Source organism: Pinus tabuliformis, chromosome 7 (genome assembly GCF_031772625.1).
Source record: "Pinus tabuliformis cultivar Carrire ecotype Pingquan chromosome 7, CPIR1, whole genome shotgun sequence".
NCBI lineage: Eukaryota > Viridiplantae > Streptophyta > Pinopsida > Pinales > Pinaceae > Pinus > Pinus tabuliformis.
This window is the reverse complement of record NC_142293.1, coordinates 917439095-917464200: the sequence shown is the minus strand read 5'-3', so window position 1 is coordinate 917464200 and position 25106 is coordinate 917439095. Positions and strand designations below refer to the sequence as shown.

General features: G+C 38.3%; 1 protein-coding gene and 1 pseudogene across 2 annotated transcripts in view; one reads left to right on the top strand and one right to left on the bottom strand.

Moving 5' to 3' along the window:
• LOC149250649 (elongation factor P (EF-P) family protein) overlaps positions 1–25106 on the top strand; it is a 208832-nt gene that overhangs the window by 61612 nt on the left and 122114 nt on the right. The window lies entirely within an intron of this gene.
• Positions 2130–2588, bottom strand: LOC149250650 (ubiquitin-conjugating enzyme E2 1 pseudogene; annotated as a pseudogene).

Below are 25106 nucleotides of genomic sequence, written 5' to 3'. Positions count from 1 at the left end.
CCTTTTGGTAGGAGCTTCAGATTGGGCTTGTGTAGAGGATTTGAGCTTGGAGATTGAGCAAGGGATCAACCCTTGCATATTGGAGGATTTTGGCAGAGTTTCGGGTAGAGTTTTGGAGGATTCTCTTCAGGGGCAGCACAGAGCCTTGAGGGATTGCGTAGATCCCCAAGGGGGTGATTTTCGGGGGTCAACTATTTTAGAAAAGCTTTCTGGGCTTTTCTGTGCTTATTGAGCAGAGGCTGATTCCAGCGTTTTAACATTTTCTGAGGGGAACATCTCCAAATCCTCATTTGATTCCAGCAGTAGCAGCAACACAACAGTTCTTCGGCAGTTTGGACGCAGTTCAGAGAGATGCCATTTCCTTACCATTCTCAGTGTATTTCTTCACTTGCCTTGTGCAAGTCGAGGTGCTATCTTTCTGATCACCTCTTGTACTCTTTCCATTACTCAATATAATAAAATGGCTTAGCAGTTCTCTCAGCATTTCTAGAGTATCCGCTTATATTCCATGTATACATTATTGTATGTTGCACTACTGTTATTTCTCTGGTTGGAGTTTGCTTGTGTTTGAGGGATATCTCTGATAAGGGATATTACAACCTAGTTACATATTTCAACGCCTTCAAGGATTGGGCTTCACTAAGAGTGAGGCATGTTGACCATGTACATATCAACAATCCAAGAAGCAGGGTATAAAGCGGTAGGCAATTTTTTTTAAGTCAATGTCATCAGTGTAATCCCAAATTCTGCATGTTTATTGTAAAAATGATTCTAGTATGACTATTAAGCCATGTAATAACACCTAGGTAAGCCTATGATTCTTCTCAAAGGGTTTCACTCTAGGGAGTTTTTTAACGTCCCCAAATTATGTGTGTTAGTAAACACAGATAATTGTTAGATTTTTTCTCCCATATATACCCCAAAGCTAGGGTGGAACTCATTGACGAGGTCTTAGGTGAGTCCTAGTGTTTATCGAGTCTATGTATTTTTCATACTAGATCATGTGTCTTGTCGCAGAATTTGGTTGAGTCTCAAGTGGTCTATGTTTGTGTATTTCCCCTTCTAAGGGTTGAAATTATAATATTTTGATGTAAGAGTGTTATCTAGGAATATTTTTGGTGAATGGTTCCTCATAATTAGAACATCATTACCATAATATTTTTTGGATACACTTAGAGGGTGGAAAAATAATTAATCCCCTCTTTAATTTCAATTTCTAGCAAAAATAAAAATTAAACTAGCTAGAAATTTTCCAAAAAATTGTTGGACACCTAATTCTCTATGGGTTGGTGTAGTATGTGAACAACCATTAGAGTCCAAGAGACCTTGGGATGTGGAACCCAACGGTCACACGAATGTACTATAAATGTATATCATTGTCAATAATAGACACACACTCATGTTTATCATTCATCTTTTGTGTTTGCCATGTATGTGTCTTGACTCTTAACATGGTATCAGAGCTGCAGGCAAATTTCTGCCCTGCTCAAATTTGAGCCACTAGTTGTGGCCTCTTTGTGCATGTTAATTCTGCATTCCTATGGATAGAACTGTCATTATTATGTGCATGCCTATTTCATGCTGCGCACTGTCAGGCTGACCTCTGAGCAAGATTCGTGCTGGGTTCTCTATCCAGGGTCTCAAATAGCAAAAACGCCTCTACCATATTCTCTGCACATTTAATGCCTTCTGCAATTGTTCTAAGGCTCTGCTACACTAACGCTCCCTCATCATGAAATAGGCTGGTCCTAACAGTGCTGTGCATTCTGACAATGTAGGCTTAGTTGTTATTGTATTTTGATTAATTGCTTGGTCAATAGACAGGGCGCTTGGTGTTTGAATCCGATGCAATAGCAGTTGTTTAACCTGGTAGTTGAGAAGAAACAGGCCGGGGAGTGAGACTGACTACCTACCTCTTTCTAAAAAATTGAAAAGCGCAGAAATCCGGTTTTGAAATAGAGATTATTCACATCCACTGCTAAGATTGCTTTTTGGATGGCCATTTTAAGCAGAAAACGCGTAACAGGAAATCTGGATGGAAAAGGATATATCTGAATCCAAAAAGTCATATTTGAAACGACAATCATAATAAAAGGATTTCTGATCATTTCAAGGGAGTAAAATTTCTGCTATATATTTGACTTGCTCTCTTCAACAACCTGGCAGACCCTTCTTTCATATTCTTTGCGATCATTGATGTATAATTGAGCAGCCTCTCTATTAATACAAGAATATGGATTTGGATCACAAAGTAATGACTGAATTGAGAGGAGAAGTTTAGCTACACCATAGCTTGGGCTCCACTGTTCTCTGAAAATGTCCAAGCAAATACCACCATTACTGCTAACATTCGGGTGAAATATCTTGGATACAAATTTAACCGTTGGAGGGGAGTTAGGGTAATCCTCTTTGTATCACAGCGTTAGCTTGAATTGGCCACCCTCCCATGGAGTATCCGGAGGCCCGGTAATAGTAGCATCCCAGAGCATAAGATTGTCCTCCCACGGAGCTGCGTTAACACCTTCAGGGGGATCTTCATTCATCCACTTCAGATCCTTTATCAGTCTTTTCCAGCAAACAGTCGACATTCCACCTCCCTCGATACCACAACTAGCAGGGCCACGTTAGCGGAATTTCAAGAAGAGGCAGAGAAATTCGACGTCTCTTCGAGGACTCTGTGGCAATCTGCCATTCGTTTTAAGAACTCATATACATTCCCTTGGTCCAAATCGTCAATGATAGCTGCAAGCCATGCTTCTCTGCATTTCAAGAACTGTAAGCACATTTCATGCTCATTAAATACTCCTAAACGACAAAGGTATCCAATCACTCGAAGACATTCCGACAACTGAATATTTGCTCTAAGTCTCTGAAGAAGCTGTGATAGCATAGATTGTGTTGTTTGCCTAACTTCTTCTGCTAGATGATTGAATCACAGGCAATTTCGAATGCATGGTTGCTAACTTCAGGACAAAAGCTTCTAAGTCAAGAGCCTCATCATAATTTCCATTTTGTACACACGTGTCCATAAGCTGAGTCCATAAACTCACTGCATCCTACGCCCCATGTTCTCCTCGACAACCATTGTCTTTGGTATTTTTCCTTTCAGCCTCGCAGACCTCTAGTTGCATCACTGAGGCTTTGGGATGTGATATTGCGTCCTAAATGGTTTCTCTTTTGAATTTTCCACTATAATACGTGACTGTACAGGCCGTGCTGTATCCCTACGTGCTCAAAGTTGGACATTTGTAACTATCGGAAGAAAATCGCGAGAACGTTTGCATTAACCTCTGGCATATGCTTGGTCGCAACCAATAAGAGCTCCCATCGAGATTGTCATTCAATGCTGCTAACGATTGTGCATTGCTGGGTGCGTTAAAATTTGGGCAACGCACTACATTATGACACCATTACTTTGCAAACAAATATTAAATTTGAAGAATTATTGAATTTTGACCTTCTAAAAAGGGGCTTGACAAATCATTGCGTTAAAGATACTTTGTTGATCATTTCAGAATTTTCCCAATTCTAGCATTGGGGGAAGGTACTCGATTCTTTTGAAGCTTTAGTTCGGCGATGAGAAATCAGTTTGCAGGGTTCGATCCAGCTTCCTTGGAATTGATTGTCTTTGGTATCTTGATGACACAAACCAGGCTCTACTAGAACTGTCGAAAAATTTCATTTGCAAAGAAAGTCAAAGATTGACTCTCTTTTTCACAGTGTGAGTAGTTTGAATAATTTGAGAAGTAAGTACATTGCAGCAGCAAGTCATTTGCTGCGTTGAAATTGATACTGCGCTATCTGCTACAGTGATTTGGTGATATTGGTATCCTGCTACTCATCTAATAGTTGTAGCTATTTATCATTTTATAGGACAATTTGTAGTTGAAGATAACATCATTATATTGGTTTGAAATGGATCGAATGGATGATGTATTGAAACTACTGAATAATTTAATACATTCCACAGTTGATGAGATGGTTAAGATCAACAAAACCTCTCTTTCCAATATTAAAATTTGTCTCCAAAATGCACAAGAGAATATTGAGCTTTTGTGGCTTGAGACAAAGCTACAACATGCAAATGCAGAAATTCAGTCTGCACTTCCCAAGTTGGTCATCAGACCTTGGGAAGAGCTTGTCCACAACAAGCATAGAACTGGTCTTGGATATGACAAGGACGTGTCCTTTCATATTCCAGATTACTCAAAGCCCATCCAGTTTTAGAGTGCTGGATTCCTTCATGACAGTTCACCTTCAGCTGTTCCAGATTCTGCCCCTCTTCCACAGCAACAACAACAGATTGTGAAATGCCAACACTGTGACCGAGTTGGCCACATGAAAGATCATTGTTTTGATCTTCATCCATGTAAGCACTGTCATAAAACCAGTCATTCTTCAAACAGATGCTTCAAAAACAAACATCCTGCAAGAACAAAGATTCATCTTGGATGGATCGCTTCTTGGCAATGGGCTTCAACAACCAAGAAGATATTTCGCTCATACAACAGGATTTGTTCTCGAATATTGAAAATTCTTGCAGTTGAGATCTCTTCATCTTCTCACCTTGTATTTGACAAGGGGGGAAATGATGGTCATCTACAAGCTTCAAAGCCACATCAAGCGAGCCTGAGCCACAACCTGCCATACCAGATTCAGAGTTGTAGCCAGAGACAAAGATGCCCCTGAGCATGCCTTCAATCGGTGATACCTCTTCAAAGAATTGGGGACACTTCCTCTAGCAGAAGACTTCAACTTCTTGCCAGTTTTGGAAGAGTTCCAGGAATTGCATTAAGCATTCCAGAGTTGTTGGTCATCCTTAAACCATCATAGGTTGATACCTCCCTTTTCAGGTTGAGGTTCTCCCTTTTATGCGGGGTGAGACCTCCCTTTCATGGTTGATGGTTTCCCTTTTCAAAACATTAGGAGCACTTCCTCTAGCGGAAGACCTTAGCTTCTTGCCAGACCTGGAAGAGTTCCGGGAACTACACTAAGCGTTCCAATGTTGGTGGTTATCCTTAAACCACCTCCTTTTATACCAACATTTCAAAGAGCACATTCAGCCTAGTGTTGCCAAGCATTTTTGCACATTTTGTATTACAACTCTCTTCTTGGACTCATACACACCCCTTCGGATTAAGGGGGGGAATGTTGGACGCCTAATCCTCTATGGGTTGGTGTAGAATGTGAACAGCAATGAGAGTCCAAGAGACCTTGGGATGTGGAACCCAATGGTCACACGAATGTACTATAAATGTATATCATTGTCAATAATAGACACACACTCATGTTTATCATTCATCTTTTGTGTTTGCCATGTATGTGTCTTAACAAAAATAAAATGAAAGGAAAATTAATTACCCTCCAAGTGGAAAATTCATCAAAAACTTATTTGAGGCTATTTTCAAAGGGAAAATTCAAGTCAAAGATAAAATGCCTCGTTTCCAAAGCAAAAGGACCTAGTCCATAAATTCGTTGGGCTAGAAAAGAATATTTTCTTAGCAAATCAAGTTTTTTCGACCAGGTAGACAATTATTTTGCACAAGTAACGAGAATTATATTTTTTGGAGGTCCTCCATGGTCCAAAAGTCAATGTTTGACCCCTCCAGCACAATGAACAAAGAAGGTCGATATTTTTTGGAGATTTGTGCCAACTAATCAAGGGTTCGAATTTTTCCTCCAGGATCAAGCCATGGATCGATGCAACTAGCTGTTATTTCCACTTGGAGGGGTTCATCCCTCTCATTTTCTATATAAGGAAGCTTTCAAGCTCCTCATGGTATCTTGATTTCATCAGATTGATTTTTTTTGTACTGAGCTAAGCTCTGTTGGAATTTCTGCATTAATAAAGACTTTGGGGTTTCAATTCAAGGTGTCTCTCGCTTAATGATTCATGGTATGTGCTGAATGTGTTTAATGCTCTAATTTATGCTATCATTGAAGATTATTGTTTCATAGCCAGTGGTTGGACTATCTATTAGCACAGGTATCTTGCTTTAGGTTTTGGGCTAGAGTAAACACTTAGAAGCTAGTAGATCTAGCAGGTATCTCTAGATCTCTAGTCTATTTGTGTGAATCAAACCCCTATGAAACTAATGATCTATTTTTCAAGTGTATAGAGATCTTTCAGGTGATTCAACCCTTGGGGAAGCCCAAGTTCATGGACTTTGAGGTGATCACATTTTGTTTGGACCCTGAGCTTATCTAACGAATCTATTTTGCAAAGTTTGGGTTTGTGCATTAAAATTGAAATTATTTCCATAAAATTATCTTGCAAAATCTATTCTTGGGCTATTAATGAATTATTTGTTAATTAGAGCCAATATACTTTTGTAGATTATTACAAATAATTTGTAAATTATTCTAACCCTTGGATATTATTTTTCCTCATTTTTAAATAATTTTTGGGGTTTTTGTTATTTTTTCTTCTAGATCTTGTGGATGGCTCTATTCAGTTGACTTAAATGTACTTGGTCTCAAAATTTCAAAGACAAATCTGAAGCAAAAATTGCTGGAGTTTTAGGGCCAGTGTCAACCTTAGGAAGAGCCATCCAACCTATCTAGGAAGTGCGTTTGGCATTTGAGGGTAGTTCTAGGTCTTTTAGAGCCTCTGACCTACAATACCCATATCACCAAAATTGGACGCCGGGCCTCGAAGAGAAAACGCTAGCCCTAGAGGGCTTTTTTGTTGCTGCAACTAGGGCTTTCTTGAAGAATAACATTCTGAAGTTGTTTTGGAGGTTAAGGTAATTTTTTGGGCATTCTTTAGCATTTTAAGGCTAATTTTGCCTAGCCACAAGGGTTAGAGGCCATTCTTGGCCTAGCTGCAGTGATTTGAGGGCTAAAAGCCCTAGCCGCAGCCTCTTTTCAACCCCCACAAGAGGGCCACAACCCTAATTGGGCCTTTAAGCCTAGGCCGCAGCCCTAGAAGGGCCTAATTTCCTCTTTGCAAGTGATTTCAAAGGCTAACATTTCGTTTTGCAGGCCTACAGTGATTTTGGCAAGGGTTTGCAGGTTTTCCTCATCATATTTTGTCAATTTGTGGACTAATATTGGTTTTACACGATTCTTATCCATTCAACAATGGTTTCAACTTTCAAGGGCTCAAAACTCATTTATTTGGTCATCCAAGGCCTTTGAGACCTAGCCACTAGGCCTAGGGCCATTTTCTAGGCTGTCTGCTAGCATTGGAAGGCCTAAAAACCCTAGCCGCTAGCTTTTCAGGGTCTGATCTATCATTTCATTTGGATTTCTGGCCTAATCATTTGTGTTGCAGATGTTTGGAGGCCTAAAGGTCACTTTTTGGTGCTCTAACAACTCAAATTTGCCCTTGAAGCTAGGCTGCTAGGCCTAGAGGGTTTGATCCTCTCTCCCTTTCTCATTTTTTGATGACTGCCATTAGTAATCATATCTGAACACAAACTTTCTAGTGGCATATAAGTCAAAATATAGGCCTAAGCAAGTCCTTAATAAACTAATAACCCATATAAAGAATTCATACATTGATGGTAAGAGCTTAATTCATCAATCTAATTGATTTGTGGTGGCTGTCCTATGCATTCCTGAAGTCTGATATAAATTGCAGAGATCTGATCTGAGTTTGCAGAGGCCTGATATAATTATTACAGCAGTATGCTTGTTGGTGTCTTGTTCTAAAAAACTAATCTAAGTGAGCCTAATATACTAAAGAATCACCGTCTTGATTAGAGGGCTGAATAAACATTGATTTGTTTGATTTACAACAAGTGTTTTGGGACTAATCTAATAATATCAAGTCGCTGATTTGATCTGCATTGAATAGTGAGGGTATTGATACATTTGTCTCTCTTGGGGATAAAATAGTATTGTTTCATATCCTTGTCTCTTGCATCTCTTATCAAGCATTTCATTAGAGTATCTTCCTCATTATTAAAGTGCTCATTTGCATTTTGCATCCTTGCATTCTTGGCATCTTATTTTGTCATTCTCATAATCACTGTTAGCAATCTCTATAATTCTTTATGGTTGTTATTTGTGCCTAAGAGAAATTACATTTTGTATTTAATTGCCTCATAGCATAACTAAATGAGAAAGCATTGTTTCTAATTGTTGAATGATATAAGAACATATTGTTCTCATTGTTGTGCTCCAATTTTATCTTTCTTAGAAGAATCTCATAAGCTCTGGAAGTGATTGAAATTGCTAATTGTGTTTCATTGGAATTGTTCATCGTGTTTCATTTGAGATAGTCCTTTAATTGCTCTCTAAGCACATCTAATTTCTCTTGTATTGGATATCGCTATAAGCATTTGGATCTCAAGTAATTTGTCTTGTTGAAGTACTTAATTCACTTAATAATCTCATTGAAGCTATCACTCACATCTTGCATTTGCATCCTAAATTAGAAGTGCATTTCTAAAACATACCTCCAAGCATAAGCTTGGTTGTAAGAAGATAGGACCACCTTCTTCAAACAATTTGAGGACTCTAGACCCTCATTCGCAGTTAACATAGGTGACCTTGCAGTTCTCTTGTGGGCAATCCCTTGTAGGAATGGAGGCACCTAGGTGGTTAGAACGCCATAGGAGGTATCGTTAATGATGCCATAGAATCCTTCCTTTGGGTTTCTCTCTACAACTTGCGTTCGAAACTAGTTCCAAAAGAATTGAGGAGAAGGAATCATTTAGATTAGGCATATAATTAAAATTTACCAACAATTTGCATTTCACATAGCTTTTAGGTCTTGCACTTCATATAGGATAGAACTTGCATATTGCAGCATTTGTTCATCTGGTAACTTGGAATTTAATTCTAATTGCAAGTAATTAATCTCCTAAGGCACTGGTATCTAACTTAAAATCTTGAGGAATCTAATCAAAGTGTGCTTAATAATAATACTTGCCTTTTAATTTCAACTAAGTTGCTAGGTCATTTGGTTGTGTCTCCTTGACTTTTTGGTTTCCAACAAGTTGTTCATCATCTCATCGATAGGGACTACCCCCCTTAGCTGTATTTAGGAGACAACTTAAACGAAGAGGGCAAGGATCAAAGTTACTGCCCCCACCTTGAGCCTTGTCGCTTTTTGGTGTAGAATTTGAGCGACAACAAGGCAGATGCCAACTTGTACTACATCATGGTTGGAGGGCTTCCACTCATTCTAATGCTCTATGTTGATGATCTTATATTGATTGGAGCAAACAACTTGATCCAGGATTGCAAGGAGGACCTTGCAAGAGAGTTTGAGATGAAGGATATGGGTCTTATGCACTATTTCCTTCCATTGGAGGTTTGGCAGGGTTATGGTGAGATCTTCGTGGGACAGGGGAAGTACACTACTGAGATTCTTCAAAGATTTCATATGCAGGATTTCAGGCCCATGGTCACGTCTCTGGTAAAAAACTGGAGGGTGGATGCTAGCAGAGCAGAGCGAGTAGATGCTACATTATATAAGCTTGTAATTGGGTCATTGATGTACTTGGTCAACACATGACCTAATATTTGTTTTGCAGTAAACCAATTGAGTCAGTTCATGTTGGAACTAACCAAAGTTCACTGGGTTGCTGCGAAGCATGTTTTGAGGTATCTCAGAGGCATAACAAATTATGGATTGTGGTACAGACAGGTTGATGGAGTGAGGCTTGAGGGCTTCACAGATGCAGATTGGGTAGGGTGCTCCACAGATCGGAAGAGTACTTCAGGTTGCGTCTTCAGCATTGGGTCAGCGATTGTTTCCTGGTTCAACAAGAAGCAGAGATCAGTTGCACTCAGTTCAGTAGAGGTCGAGCACATGGCTGCCAGTTTGGCAGCATGTGAGGCTATCTAGATGAGGAAGTTGCTTGTGGGACTCTTCAGACAGGGGATGGAGCATATCGTGATACATTGTGACAATCATTGTTGAATTAACTTCTCTGAGAATCCAGTGTTTCATGATCGCTCCAAGCATATTGAGATCAGGTATCATCGTCTCAGAGATTGTGTGCAGAAAGGGATAGTGAAGCTATTGTACATTCCAACAGAGGAGCAAACAACAAACAAGTTGGGAGTTGTACAAAATCCTTTCCTTGTTAAGAGGGAGTGTTGAAAATTGTAGCGAGTGGAAGGTCTTGTTTGGCTCGTGCCTTAGCTAGAAAGACCATGATGTGTCTTTCTTTTGACCATGGAGTGAGTTCATGGAGATGGTGAGTTTATTTCCAGTTTGCGGGAATAATATTCACAAGTTCATGCGTAATGTTGAAGAATTAGTTACATGGATCCTTCTTCAGTTTGATTACAGGTTTGAATGGCAGTTATGAGTGCATATAGAATGAATTGGAGCTTCAGTTATTGATTGAAGTAAGGATGAGTTGCAACTCTAGTTATGATTGGAGAAAGAACCAGTTCGAATTCAGTTAACTTGTCAAACAAACGAGTTCTAAATTTGTAGTTGCTCATTTTAGCATGGACCAAATCTATAAAATAAAGACAAAGGCACAAAGTTTAATCATTTTTGAGTGCACAAGTTTGTGTGAAATCTCTTTGGTTGTGGAGTGTGTATCTTGGAGGAGCTAGTGTGTAGTATTGAGGAGGCTTCTTTGTAGCAAAATTGTGCTAGGATTTAGGGGTTGCATCCTAAAGAATAGGAGGTGTTGACCTTGCCGCCTAGACCTACCTACAAGTTAGTGAGAAAAGCCTTCAACCCCACAAGGTGTGTTTGGTGGCAGCGAACTAAGAGAAGTGGCTGTCACACTAAATTCCTTCTCTCTCTGTTTAAGCTATCTCCTAGGTTAGCTATGGGGGGTGGTCCCTAAATGGAAAACTAAGTTAAAGAAACGTGAGGTTCTAGGAGAGGTGTTAAAGTGAAAGTGGATTACTTTTAAGAAATATGAGCAAAATATGATTAAAACCATAAAACTAGTGCTTTAAGATAAATTGCTTAACATAAATGAAAGATACATTTGTTCAAAACAAAAGTAGAATCCTTCCAACAATGAAAGCAAAGCAATCTTGAAACGGAAACAAAGATGTTAGCACAATAATCGATACAAGATATAAAATGCTTTCAAAATGTAATCAATGCCTAAATCAAAGCATATAGAATATCATGCAAAAGGAAAAACAATTAATGTTCTACTTGCAAAAGAAAAATGAAACAATACTTGCCAACATAAAATATTCAACAATGACAAGTAAAATGGATGACCGCAAGTAAAACTATAAGATGTATTAGCATGAGATGCACTTATACTAGATTTGGATGCAATTAGTCTTGGTTATTTTTAATCTAAAATGCTTAAGCTAACTGAGAAGTCCTCTTCTTGAGCTCTTACGAAAGGGTAAAAATTGGGGTGACTGTAAGAAAGAGGGGGTGAGGGCACAAAGGTGTCATTAATGATACCAGTCCCCTGAGTCTTACAAGCCAACGTGTGCCTTCGTTCTACAAGGGGACAAGCTACCTTCATAACTGCAAGGTCACAACGCTTTTACCTTACTTCGTACCAGATGGAAGAACTTTCCAAGAAAGCCTTTTCTCTTGTAATTTCTATCAACCAAGCTTATGCTTGGAGGTTAATTTTAGTGAAGCTTTGGGAGCCTGGCTTGGAAGTCTTCCTATGCTAAAATGCCTAAATGAGAGTGCAGATTGTGTAAATTCCCCAATTAAAATATACTTACATGCAGATGTTTCATAAATGGAAAATGAGATAGCTTGTAAAACTTTGAGAATTTAGCATGTAAATGAACTCATATGTGCTTGCATGGAAAATAAGCAAATGAAGTAGATTGCTTTAAAGCTACAATTGTTCCAATATAATTTGCTTCAAAAGTTACCAATGTGTCTAATAAAAAAGTGAAGCATTTACTTGAAGTAATAATCAAAACTTGCCACAATGTTGAATGTTTGCACATAAGATAGAATTTACTCAAAATTTACAAGTTGAAGCTAATGCATGTAAGAGATTGAAAATTAGGAAAAATTGCATGTGGATTGGAATGAGTTAATTCTTAAGCATGAAATTAAGTGTTAGAAGTTAAGACAACTAGAAGCAAAAAATTAGTCAAATATGTGTTGAGAGTTGGCTGGTCCAACCGAAGACTATCCCCAAATATTTAATGAGAACCTAAGAGATCTTCTGCAAACACTAGATCAACCATCAAATCAGGTAGAGAAATAGAACAACAATAAAATTATGAAGAAATAGAGATACCTACTACTTCAATCAAAATTAAAAATGTTACCCTAGATCCAACAAACTGAATAAGATACTTGTATTCACATTATTCTAAGAGAGCTATTGATTGATAGTTTTCACATAATATTAAGCAGAAATTAAAACAATGTTACCATAAATTCATGAAGAGGAACACTACAACATGTTGAAACCCCAAAGAATTTTGCATTAATTCAAAAAAGTATACAAGAGAGCTTGAGAGCTTGATACACGATTTAGAGATCGGATGGATCAACTGACAAATGACTTCCTATTTAAAATTAAATCTTCCAATGGCTAGTTCAAGTGATCCTTGTCAAAGCAATCTCGACCGTTGATGAGGATTAAAATTTCTTTTAATCTCATTCGTCGAAATTTTAAATTCTTTAGGAAATTCGAATTTTTCAATTAAATGCATATTAATTAACTCAAAATTCATTTTTTTGAGTTAATTGCCTCAAAATTTTTACTTTGAATTAAACCCCCCTTGACTTAAATCCCAGGGACCTATTGTCGCACAGATTGACACGACAACGCTCAGATCGGGGGCTGTCACTCTGATCCCCGATCTCTCCGTTTAAGCCTGTCTACCGCGGCTAAGGGGGGTAGACCCTATGAGGTGATGAAGACCAACTGTCGACCAGTTGGGTTGGGAGACACGAAGAAACAAGCACTAAATTGATTTTGTTAAGTTTAATGGACCAGTGCCTAGCGGATTTAATGTTTAAACGATTAATTATCAGATGCTGTAGAAATATAAACCAGGTAGAGCAAACATTCAAACAAAAATTAATTTTTATCAAATGCGAGAAAATGCTTAAATGATACTCCAACAATTGAAATTTCGAAAGATAAAGGGCTTTAAACAATCACGTAAAATATTACCCAGAGATCACATTCATGCAGTTAATCTTCAGATGAACATTATATCATATTAAACATTAATTTCCACATCAAAATTTTAGCCTCAGCATAAAAGATGAAACCTAAAAATTCCCGAGCCAAGACTGAAATTGGCAAAAATTTTCCCAAAATATTTTTATATTTTTCAAAGAAAACAAAATTTGAAACTAAAAATGAAGCTTTAAATCTAAAATCTAAACTATAGAACAAAAATAAAAATAAAAAAAACTAATTTTTTTTTTTTTTTTTTTTATGCTTTTTTAAAGTTTTATAATTTTTTTTTATGAATTTTTTCATTTGTTATATATATATATATATTTTAATTTTTAATTTTAAAACAAAACTTAAAGTTAAAATCTAAACTAAAATTAAAGTAAAAAAAAAATCTAAAATCTATCTAAACACTAAATTCTAAACTTCATAAAAAAAAACTAAGGACTAAAACTTTTATTGCTTTTGATTTTTTAATTTTTTATAATTTTTATACTTTTATGATTTTAATTATTAAAATCTAACAAAGTTAAATCTATTTAACCAAATCTAAAGCTTAAAATTTAATAAATTTAAAACTGTCAAACTAAGCTAAATTAAAGATTTAATTCCTAAACTAAAACAAAACTAAAATCTATTCTAATATCAAAAGCTAATAAAAAAAAATCTCAAACCTAAAATATATATACATATATAACCTAAGTCAAAAAACATAAAAATGAAATTTAATATATACAATCTAAAAGCAAAATCGCATTTTTTATTTTAATTTTTTATAAAACCAAAACAAACAAAACTATAATCCTAATACTAAAATCAAACAGCAAGAAAAAATGCGCTACCCTTACTCACGTATAGCAGAACCGTTTGCGTGAATTTTGTTTTAGTGCAAGGTTTGATATTCGACGGTCGAAAACGGAGCAGATGGGACGATGAAGGTTGCAAGGGAGCGTAGCGTGGATGAAGCCGTCGAGCAGTTGCAGGTGTAAATCGAAGAGCAGGTCAGCACTGAGGAAGTAACCATAGAAATCTGAAGCGTTTCTTGCTGCGTAATGCTTATAGGGTTGAGGGAATCCGACGGCATAGCGTGAAGGAGACGGGAATGATTTGAAACCACGTCTGGTATTTCGCCTTCAGGTTTGCGGATTCTGAGCTTTCATTTGTAGATATGAGGTGACAGCGATTCATTTGCACGTTTTTAACAATTCGTTTGCAGCAAATAAAGCCGCCAGTTGAGGATTGGATGCAGAAGGGACCGGGATCTGCAGCGTTTTGGTGGTATGGAATAAAAAAAAAACGCGTGGAGGAGCTCGACGGGCAGAGGATTGAAGGGATGTACGCAGGGTGATAACAATGGGAACGTAGAGATGAGAGAAAGCGTAGAACGGAGGCCTGGCAGCTTGAACGAGTTTGGGAAAGAGCAAGGTGAAACGAAATGTGACAGTGTATAGCTGGACGGCGGCTGAAGGAAATTGATGCAAGGTTATGGTGGCAGCGTAATAATTTTGCAGACTTTGGCAGCGTACAGGAGTTGGAATTTGATGGGGAGCACATAAAAATAAACTTCCTGCAAATAATGAAACCCCAGATTTGAAAACCACTGATATTTGAAACCCTTGGACAGCAAAATCGCTTAGACAAACCCTGCAACCTGGAATGAAAAATCACTCAAAAAATGATATGTGCATAAAACAAAAACTGAAAACCCTAAACCCAACAAAAATTTACAGTATTTACAAACTGAAAGCTCTTAAGAAGCCAGATTTATCAATAATCACAGTAATATTATCAGAATTTAATTTTAATGTAAAACGCTTCAGAAAACCCTGCATGCATTTATAAAAAAAAATATTTCGAATGATAAGCCGGGGATCAAGAACTGGCTGGGCTCTTTCAGAAAACACAACCCGGGAGTTTGCTGGTTCAGCCGAGAACTTCCTCTAACGCCCGGTAATCTGAAAAAAAGGATTTCCTGCACAGCTTAAAATCAACCATTAACATAGAAGGAGAAAACAATAGTGAAACCCCGATCAAATGGAGATACCTGCCACTATATTTCAGAATCTAAACTATTATTCAAACCCCAAAGATCAGACAAGATACCTGTGCCTAGATCAATCTTCATTAAGCTATCATCAATGGCTGAAAATAAAATTATGCAGAGAAAAAGAAATAGAACAATCTTACAACATTTTCAGAAGAGTAACACCAACAAGATTTCTAAACCCAAAGTCTTTCTTTATTGGCACCAGAAAAAGTTTACAAGAGAGCTTCTTCAGCACAAAACTCACAGTTCAAAATCTGCCCTCGAATGACCCCTAGCACCCTATTTAAAGGAAAAATTCCCAACAACTAGTTTGAGTGATCCACGTCAAAATGATCTCGACCGTCGATGAGGATCAAGATATCTCTTAATCTCATCCGTCGAATTTTTAATGTATTAAAAAATTGATATTCATTTATTTACTCAAAATATTATTATTTTATTATTTTTAGGTTTTTTACTTTTTTTTTTAATTATTTTTAAATGGATCCTCGAACTTAGCTTTTGGAAAAATCACCTAGGACCTAGGACTTAGGACTTATGAGGGGATTAAAACATTTCTTAACCCTCAAGACACTTTACATCATGACTTTTACAACTTTACATCTCAAGGGAGAGAACCCATTTGACATAGACCCTCATAAACCACCCAGTTCTGGGACATAACTATAATCTAGCAGATTAACACACTAGGATTCTCCTAAGGTTCTAATGACAAAATCCATTCCGGCTTTGGGGTTAGGCTGAAGGAAAATTCTGCCGATCATGGATCGGTGAGACGAAAAACCTTCCGGAACGTAGATTATCACTTAGAAAATTAGGTCCACCTAGGCAATTTACATACATGACTCATATCTGCTAAGATTATTTACAATTTATTCATGCAGACTGGGTTTACAACATAGATTGATCAAGCTGTCGATCACTGTCGAATGGCACAGACATGTCGATCAAGCGCTACCCTTATTGCAAAGAAAAAGGGGGTGTACTGCTATGGGTAGTTGACACGTAGTGGTCAACATCTGGCTCTACTTGGGGACACATTGCTGCACTGTAGGAGTGTGAGAATCCAGAATCTGCACCCATGAAACACACAACAAAACATAAGTAGCGTCCATCCAAAAAATCATCATATAACGTTAAGCACAGGAAAAATATAAGCTCTTCATTTATTAACTATCTAGTAACATGAAAAGTAAATCTTAATCCTAAAACAGAAATGAAAATGCTGAAAAAGCAAGGAGTAAGGTTAGAAATACAGGGGATGCCCCATGGCATCAGATGTGTTCAATATAGTGTATACTGAGCATTTGCCTGTTTTCAGGGAAATCTGTCGGCTGCTTGTCGGATGTGCCATGTCCAATTCTACATATGGTAGGACTTTTTCCTATCCGAAAATCAAGCTGCTCGCGGCCGTCTGATGCATCAAATCTTCTTCTCATTCTCTTTCTTTTGCACTTTTTCTTCCTGGCAGGCTGCATCACTGATGACATGGAACTTTCTGCTTCAAAGTTATCAGATGAAGTATGTAAGATATGCGTGACATGTCTTTCTTTATCCTGCATCTGATCTTTATCATTTTTAATTCTATTTGGATCACCTTCAATCAACCACCTTTCAATCGAACCAATGACCTCCTCATAGTAAGATGGAGCTTGTTGCAGCGGATGAGAAGGCTCTTGATCTATTGATTTTTCCTGGTTTCCTTCATCTTCCGACTGCTGTTGAAATTTCTGAAACTGTATGTTAATGGCGTTTATCTGACTAGAGTGTTCAACCCTTATAGCACTGATTTCCCTGGCATGGTCTTCTTCCATGGTCATCAAGCAATGCTGCATAGAGTTTATCTCTTTCTTATGATTTGCTTGCATGGTCGTCATATTTTCCTCTAAGCCTGACATCTTGCTTTGCATAAAACTAATTTCTGTGTCATGATTAATCTTCATGGCTTCAATTTCCTTACTATGTTGATTTTGCATGATCTCCATCCCCTATTACGCTTTTCCAGGTGAGTGCATAAAGTTCTCACATCATTGGCGTAATTAGTTTGATTTATCTCCATATTTCTTACCAGTAGCAATAGATCTTTTATAATTTGCTTATGATCTTTCTTTTCATTGTCAACACTACTATGATCTGCAATGGTACAAGTGGATGGCACACTCTGATATGAATAATTGTCTTGGACAGCTGGACCTTTTACAAGATTACTTTCATTTTGTTGCACAATTTTAGGGGCACAAGGCGAGCTATCTGGATCACCATATCTATCTTTAAAAGCATCGACAATGTCTTGCAAAGAAATGAAGAAATCTTCAGGACAACTATTAAACCAGTTCAAAGCATCACCCTTTAAAGAATGGACAAATAGACGCATCTTGACATCTTCATGGTTATATTGAGGAAGTCTACAATATATGATCATTACACAAGTAAACTTGTTTAAATGCTGTCTAACAGCGACCGAATCAACACCTGAGAACTTAAATAATTTAGAAATGGCCTCTTTCCGAAAATCATGGAGATTATCAGTAAAATGACATGGTTTAAATGAATAATCCATGATGAATAATAAGGGATCAAATGGATGATAGAAAGAGATTTCTGCTCAAGAAAATTAAGAGATGAAAGAAGTGGAGTCGCCACTTGAACAATGAGTCAAATTCTAGGATCCAAAAAGTAACCAACAAGCTGATATGAGAGAGGCTTCTTGTTTGGGAAAATAAATGAAAAGAAATGGAGTGGAGTCGCCACCCAAACAAGAAATGAATCGAAGAGAAGTTGCTGATATGATGAAAGATAAGGTGATGAAAAGATCAAAACACGCCAAAGAATGTTGGCCGTTTGACAGGCTAATGAATGGCATAAAAGATGAGATGACGCCAAAAAATGCTGAATCTGCCAGCTCAAACGTGAGATGAGAAATATGAGAGAATGATGAGAAATGAGAAGATGAATGTCGAATAAACCAAGGACAGAAAAAAATCTTTACCCGGCAACGGCGCCAAAAAATGTTGTTGCACAGATTGACACGACAACGCTCAGACCGGGGGCTGTCACTCTGATCCCTGATCTCTCCGTTTAAGCCTGTTTCCCGCGGTTAAGGGGGGTAGACCCTATGAGGTGATGAAGACCAACTCTCGACCAGTTGGGTTGGGAGACACGAAGAAACAAGCACTAAATTGATTTTGTTAAGTTTAATGGACCAGTGCCTAGCGGATTTAATGTTTAAACGATTAATTATCAGATGCTGCAGAAATATAAACTAGGTAGAGCAAACATTCAAACAAAAATTAATTTTTATCAAATGCGAGAAAATGCTTAAATGATACTCCAGCAATTGAAATTTCGAAAGATAAAGGGCTTTAAACAATCACGTAAAATATTAACCAGAGATCACATTCATGCAGTTAATCTTCAGATGAACATTAAATCATATTAAACATTAATTTCCACATCAAAATTTTAGCCTCAGCATAAAAGATGAAACCTAAAAATTCCCGAGCCAAGACTGAAATTGGCAAAAATTTTCCCAAAATATTTTTATATTTTTCAAAGAAAACAAAATTTGAAACTAAAAATGAAGCTTTAAATCTAAAATGTAAACTATAGAACAAAAATAAAAATAAAAAAAACTAAAAATTAATTTTTATGTTTTTTTAAAGTTTTATAATTTTTTTTATGAATTTTTTCATTTGTTATATATATATATATATTTTTTAATTTTTAATTTTAAAACAAAACTTAAAGTTAAAATCTAAACTAAAATTAAAGTAAAAAAAAAATAAATCTAAAATCTATCTAAACACTAAATTCTAAACTTCATAAAAAAAAACCAAGGACTAAAACTTTTATTGCTTTTGATTTTTTAATTTTTTATAATTTTTATACTTTTATGATTTTAATTATTAAAATCTAACAAAGTTAAATCTATTTAACCAAATCTAAAGCTTAAAATTTAATAAATTTAAAACTGTCAAACTAAGCTAAATTAAAGATTTAATTCCTAAACTAAAACAAAACTAAAATCTATTCTAATATCAAAAGCTAATAAAAAAAAATCTCAAACCTAAAATATATATACATATATAACCTAAGTCAAAAAACATAAAAATGAAATTTAATATATACAATCTAAAAGCAAAATCACATTTTTTATTCTAATTTTTTATAAAACCAAAACAAACAAAACTATAATCCTAATACTAAAATCAAACAAGAAGAAAAAAATGCGCTACCCTTACTCACGTATAACAGAACCGTTTGCGTGAATTTTGTTTTAGTGTAGGGTTTGATATTCGACGGCCGAAAACGGAGCAGATGGGACGATGAAGGTTGCAAGGGAGTGTAGCGCGGATGAAGCCGTCGAGCAGTTGCAGGTGTAAATCGAAGAGCAGGTCAGCACTGAGGAAGTAACCATAGAAATCTGAAGCGTTTCGTGCTGCGTAATGCTTACAGGGTTGAGGAAATCCGACGACATAGCGTGAAGGAGACGGGAATGATTTGAAACCACGTATGGTATTTCGCCTTCAGGTTTGCGGATTCTGAGCTTTCATTTGCAGCTATGAGGTGACAGCGATTCATCTGCACGTTTTTAACAATTCGTTTGCAGCAAATAAAGCCGCCAGTTGAGGATTGGACGCAGAAGGGACTGGGATCTGCAGCGTTTTGGTGGTATGGAATAAAAAAAAAAAACGCGTGGAGGAGCTCGATGGGCAGAGGATTGAAGGGATGTACGTAGGGCGATAACAATGGGAACGTAGAGATGAGAGAAAGCGTAGAACGTAGGCTTGGCAGCTTGAACGAGTTTGGGAAAGAGCAAGGTGAAACGAAATGTGACAGTGTATAGCTGGACGGCGGCTGAAGGAAATCGATGCAAGGTTATGGTGGCAGCGTAATAATTTTGCAGACTTTGGCAGCATACAGGAGTTGGAATTTGATGGGGAGCACATAAAAATAAACTTCCTGCAAATAATGAAACCCCAGATCTGAAAACAACTGATATCTGAAACCCTTGGACAACAAAATCGCTTAGACAAACCATGCAACCTGGAATGAAAAATCACTCAAAAAATGATATGTGCATAAAACAAAAACTGAAAACCCTAAACCCAGCAAAAATTTACAATATTTACAAACTGAAAGCTCTTGAGAAGCCAGATTTATCAATAATCACAGTAATATTATCAGAGTTTAATTTTAATGTAAAACGCTTCAGAAAACCCTGCATGCATTTATAAAAAAAAAATATTTCGAATGCTAAGCCCGGGATCAAGAACTGGCTGGGCTCTTTCAGAAAACACAACCCGGGAGTTGGCTGGTTTAGCCGAGAACTTCCCCTAACGCTCGGTAATCTGAAAAAAAGGATTTCCTGCACAGCTTAAAATCAACCACTAACATAGAAGGAGAAAACAATAATGAAACCCCGATCAAATGGAGATACCTGCCACTATATTTTAGAATCTAAACTATTATTCAAACCCCAAAGATCAGACAAGATACCTGTGCCTAGATCAATCTTCATTAAGCTATCATCAATGGCTGAAAATAAAATTATGCAGAGAAAAAGAAATAGAACAATCTTACAGCATTTTCAGAAGAGTAACACCAGCAAGATTTTTAACCCCAAAGTCTTTCTTTATTGGCACCAGAAAAAGTTTACAAGAGAGCTTCTTCAGCACAAAACTCACAGCTCAAAATCTGCCCTCGAATGACCCCTAGCACCCTATTTAAAGGAAAAATTCCCAACAGCTAGTTTGAGTGATCCACGTCAAAATGATCTCGACCGTCGATGAGGATCAAGATATCTCTTAATCTCATCCGTCGAATTTTTAATGTATTAAAAAATTGATATTCATTTATTTACTCAAAATATTATTATTTTATTATTTTTAGGTTTTTTACTTTTTCTTTTAAAATTATTTTTAAATGGATCCTCGAACTTAGCTTTTGGAAAAATCACCTAGGACCTAGGACTTAGGACTTATGAGGGGATTAAAACATTTCTTAACCCTCAAGACACTTAACATCATGACTTTTACAACTTTACATCTCAAGGGGGAGAACCCATTTGACATAGACCCTCATAAACCACCCAGTTCTGGGACATTGCTATAATCTAGCAGATTAACACACTAGGAATCTCCTAAGATTCTAGTGACAAAATCCATTCCGGCTTTGGGGTTAGGCTGAAGGAAAACTCTGCCGATCATGGATCGGTGAGACGAAAAACCTTCCGGAACGTAGATTATCACTTAGAAAATTAGGTCCACCTAGGCAATTTACATACATGACTCATATCTGCTAAGATTATTTACAATTTATACATGCAGACTGGGTTTACAACATAGATTGATCAAGCTGTTGATGACTGTCGAATGGCACGGACATGTCGATCAAGCGCTACCCTTATTGCAAAGAAAAAGGGGGTGTACTGCTATGGGTAGTTGACATGTAGTGGTCAACAGGACCAAAGGCCTAAAATTTTGCAAAATAAACAATTTACCTTAGTCTCGGGACCTCTGAAAATTTAATTTTTAAGGACTGACGAATTTTGCCTTCGGAGAATTTAAATTTACCTAGGACCTAGAATTAATTAAATTTCTGGCTTAGGATTTTAATTAATTTTTTGGCCAGAAAATTTAATTAATTAACCTATGAGGGGATAAATTATTTTTTCCAATCCTCTAGACACTTTACATCATAATTTTCATATTTTTATGTAACATCCCTTATCAGGGGTATCCCTCAAACACAAGCAAATTCCAACCAGAGATGGATTGGGAGGGCATTTACCAGATATGTCGCCTCTGAAAAGAGGACAAGATCTGGAGGCTACCTGGCCCTTTCCAAACTCTGTCTAAGAGTATAGGAGAAAAACACACAAGTGGTAGAGTAACCGGGAAGCTCAAAGAGATAAAAAAATAACAGTAGTGCAACATGCAATAATATATACATGGAATATAAGCAGATACTCGAGAAATGAAGAGAGAAATGCTAAGCCATTTTATTAAACTGAGTAATGGAAAGAGTACAAGAGGTGATCAGAAAGATAACACCTCTTCTTGCACAAGGCAAGTGAAGAAATACACTCAGAATGGTAAGGAAATGGCCTCTCTCTGAACTGCGTCCAAGCTGCTGCTGCTATTGCTGGAATCAAGTGAGGATTTGGGGCTGTTCCCCCCTCTCAGAAAATGCTGAAACTCTAGAATCAATCTCTGTTCAATAAACCCAGAAAAGCCCAGAAAGCTTTTCTAAAATAGCTGACCCTCGAAAATCACCCCTTTGAGGATCTACGCTATCCCTCAAGGCTCTGCGCTGCCCCTGAAGAGAATCCTCCAAAACTCTACCTGAGACTCTGCGAAAATCCTCCAATATGCAAGGGCTGATCCCTTGCTCAATCTCCAAGCTCAAGTCCTCCACATAAACCCAATCCGGAGCTCCTACCAAAAGAGACTGCGTCCTCCCTCTCAAGTCTACGTAGTCATCAAAATGCTCAGTTCCTCCTCAACTCCAGAGATCGTTGCTCCTGCAAAAATACCGATGAAACTACCTTGCCCGAGCAGGCACTCGAAGTTCCGCGGGGCTAAGGGTGAGATCTCCGAATGGAGATACTCGATGCACTAAACAGTGCTGCAGACAGGCTAAACAGCCAGCGTGCTCTCAGTCGAAGTGACTAGCTCAAATGCAACATAATCCAATGCCCAAATGAGAAGGCTTCTCTCTCCTTTATAGCGTTGGCCTCTTTCAAAACCCTAAGGCCCACCTCCTCCAATGTAGCCTCTCTCTTGCCACGTGCTCCTTCTCCAACTGCGCAGTCCCTCCAAGGGTCTATGTGGGCCCCCTTTTCTACGTGGTCCTTTGGCTCCCCTTTTAAGTTACGACGTTGTGCTATTAGGGAGTGACTTTATTCAAAAAGTGAGTTATGTCCCCCTTTCCTCACCTTTTTATTTATAAATAACTATAGAAAGAAAAATTGAGCAAAATCGAATATTTGAATGAGCCATGGCTAATTAGGAATATTACAGTCTCCCCCGGCAAAATGTTGCTTGTCCTCAAGCAACTAAAGTGATGGATGCTGCAAAATTTTCTCTCTCTCCCAAGTGGCATCCTCATTCGGTAAATTCTTCCACCTCACCAAGAATTCTCGGACCGTCCTGCTTCGCAGCTGCCTCTCCTTGGTATCAATAATAGCTTCTGGCTGCAACACCAAATGCCCCTCATCATTCGTGGGTGGTAGCTCATCTGTCACTGTCACCTGCTGCCCCAATGCATTCTTCAGGCATGATACATGAAAAACGTTATGAATCTTGTTGCCTTGGGGGTAGCTCCAATTCATACGCAACCTGTCCAATCCTGCGTATCACCCTGTATGGCCCATAAAAGCGGGGCTTGAGCTTCTCAGCTCCCTTCTGCTTCAGTGATGACTATCGGTATGGCTGTAATTGTAGTAGACCAAGTCCCCTACCTCAAACTGTCTCTCCACCCGACCCCTGTCAGCATACAGTTTCTGTTGGTTCTGTGCTGTAGCCATATTATCCTTGAGAGCTCGGAGGATATCCGGACTCTCTTAGATCCAAATCTTGGCTCTCGGAGCCTTGCTAGCACCAAACATCACGTCAGCAAAAGATAAAGGATGATATCCATACAAAGCATAGAATGGTGACATACCAATGGACATGTGATGTGTAGTGTTGTAGCAATACTCCCCCACTGCAGCCACTTCAGCTATGCTCGTTGCTACCCACTGACATAGTTACGTAAGTAGCCCTCCAACCACTTGTTAACTATCTCTGTTTGCTTATCCGTCTATGGGTGATAACTGGTACTCAGTGTCAACTCCATCCCCACCAACCGGAAAAGCTCCTGCCAAAACTCGCCCATGAAACGACTGTCCCTGTCACTGATGATGGTCTTAGGAGGACCATGTAGCCTAAAGACCTCTCTGAAGAACAGCTCGGCCACCTGCGCTGCTGTGTAGTGTGCGGATATGGCGAAAAAGTGTGCATACTTTGTCAGTCGATCAACGACGACAAAGATACAATCCTTGCCCTGCACCATGGGCAACCCTGTGATGAAGTCCATCAAAATACACTCCCATTTCCCTTCCGGAATGGGAAGAGGCTACAATAATCCTGTGGGATGGCTCATCTCTCCCTTGTTCCTCTGGCAAATATCGCACTCTCGGATATGCTGGAGTACGTCCTCGTTGAGGCCCTTCCATTAGAACCTCTCTCTAATGGCCCTGTAGGTTTTGGTAAACCTCTGATGGCCGGCCAATGGTGAATCATGTGATGCCTGAAGTATCTTCTTCTTGAGCTGAGATCCCTTAGTTAAGAAGACCCGGTCCCTATAGTAGATGATCTCATCGACTACCCTGTACCTGTCATCCGCCACCTGCCTATCTAGAACCTCACATGCAAATCTGTCCTTAGAGTACTCTACTAAGAGTCGAGCCCTCCAGTCTGTGTCCAAGCTCATAAGAGACAATGTGGCTGGTCTACGTGAAAGGGCATCTGCTACCACGTTGTTCTTACCCTTGACATACTCAATGTCAAAGTCATACGCTTGGATCTTACTGATCCACTTCTGCTGCCTCTCTTGTAGCTGTTTCTGCTCTAAAAAGAACCTGACGCTGTTATGATCAGTCCTCACCCTGAACCTGTTACACACTAAATACTGCTGGAATTTGAATTTTGGCCAATGCATGCATAATGGCTAGCATCTCCTTGTCGTATGTAGGATACAACCTCTCATGCGGAAGGAGCTTCCGGCTCTCAAAGGCTATAGGGTGACCTCCCTGCATCAACACTGCACTGATCCCCTCTCCCGACGCATCACACTCCAAAACAAATGGCTGCGAAAAATCTGGCAATGCAAGCACTGGGCAGCTGCTCATAACCTCCTTGAGCCTGTCAAAGGCTCGTTGCGCTGTATCCGACCAACTGAATGCCCCCTTCCTTGTCAGATCTGTCAGGGGTGCAACAAGCTGTGAGAAACTCTTG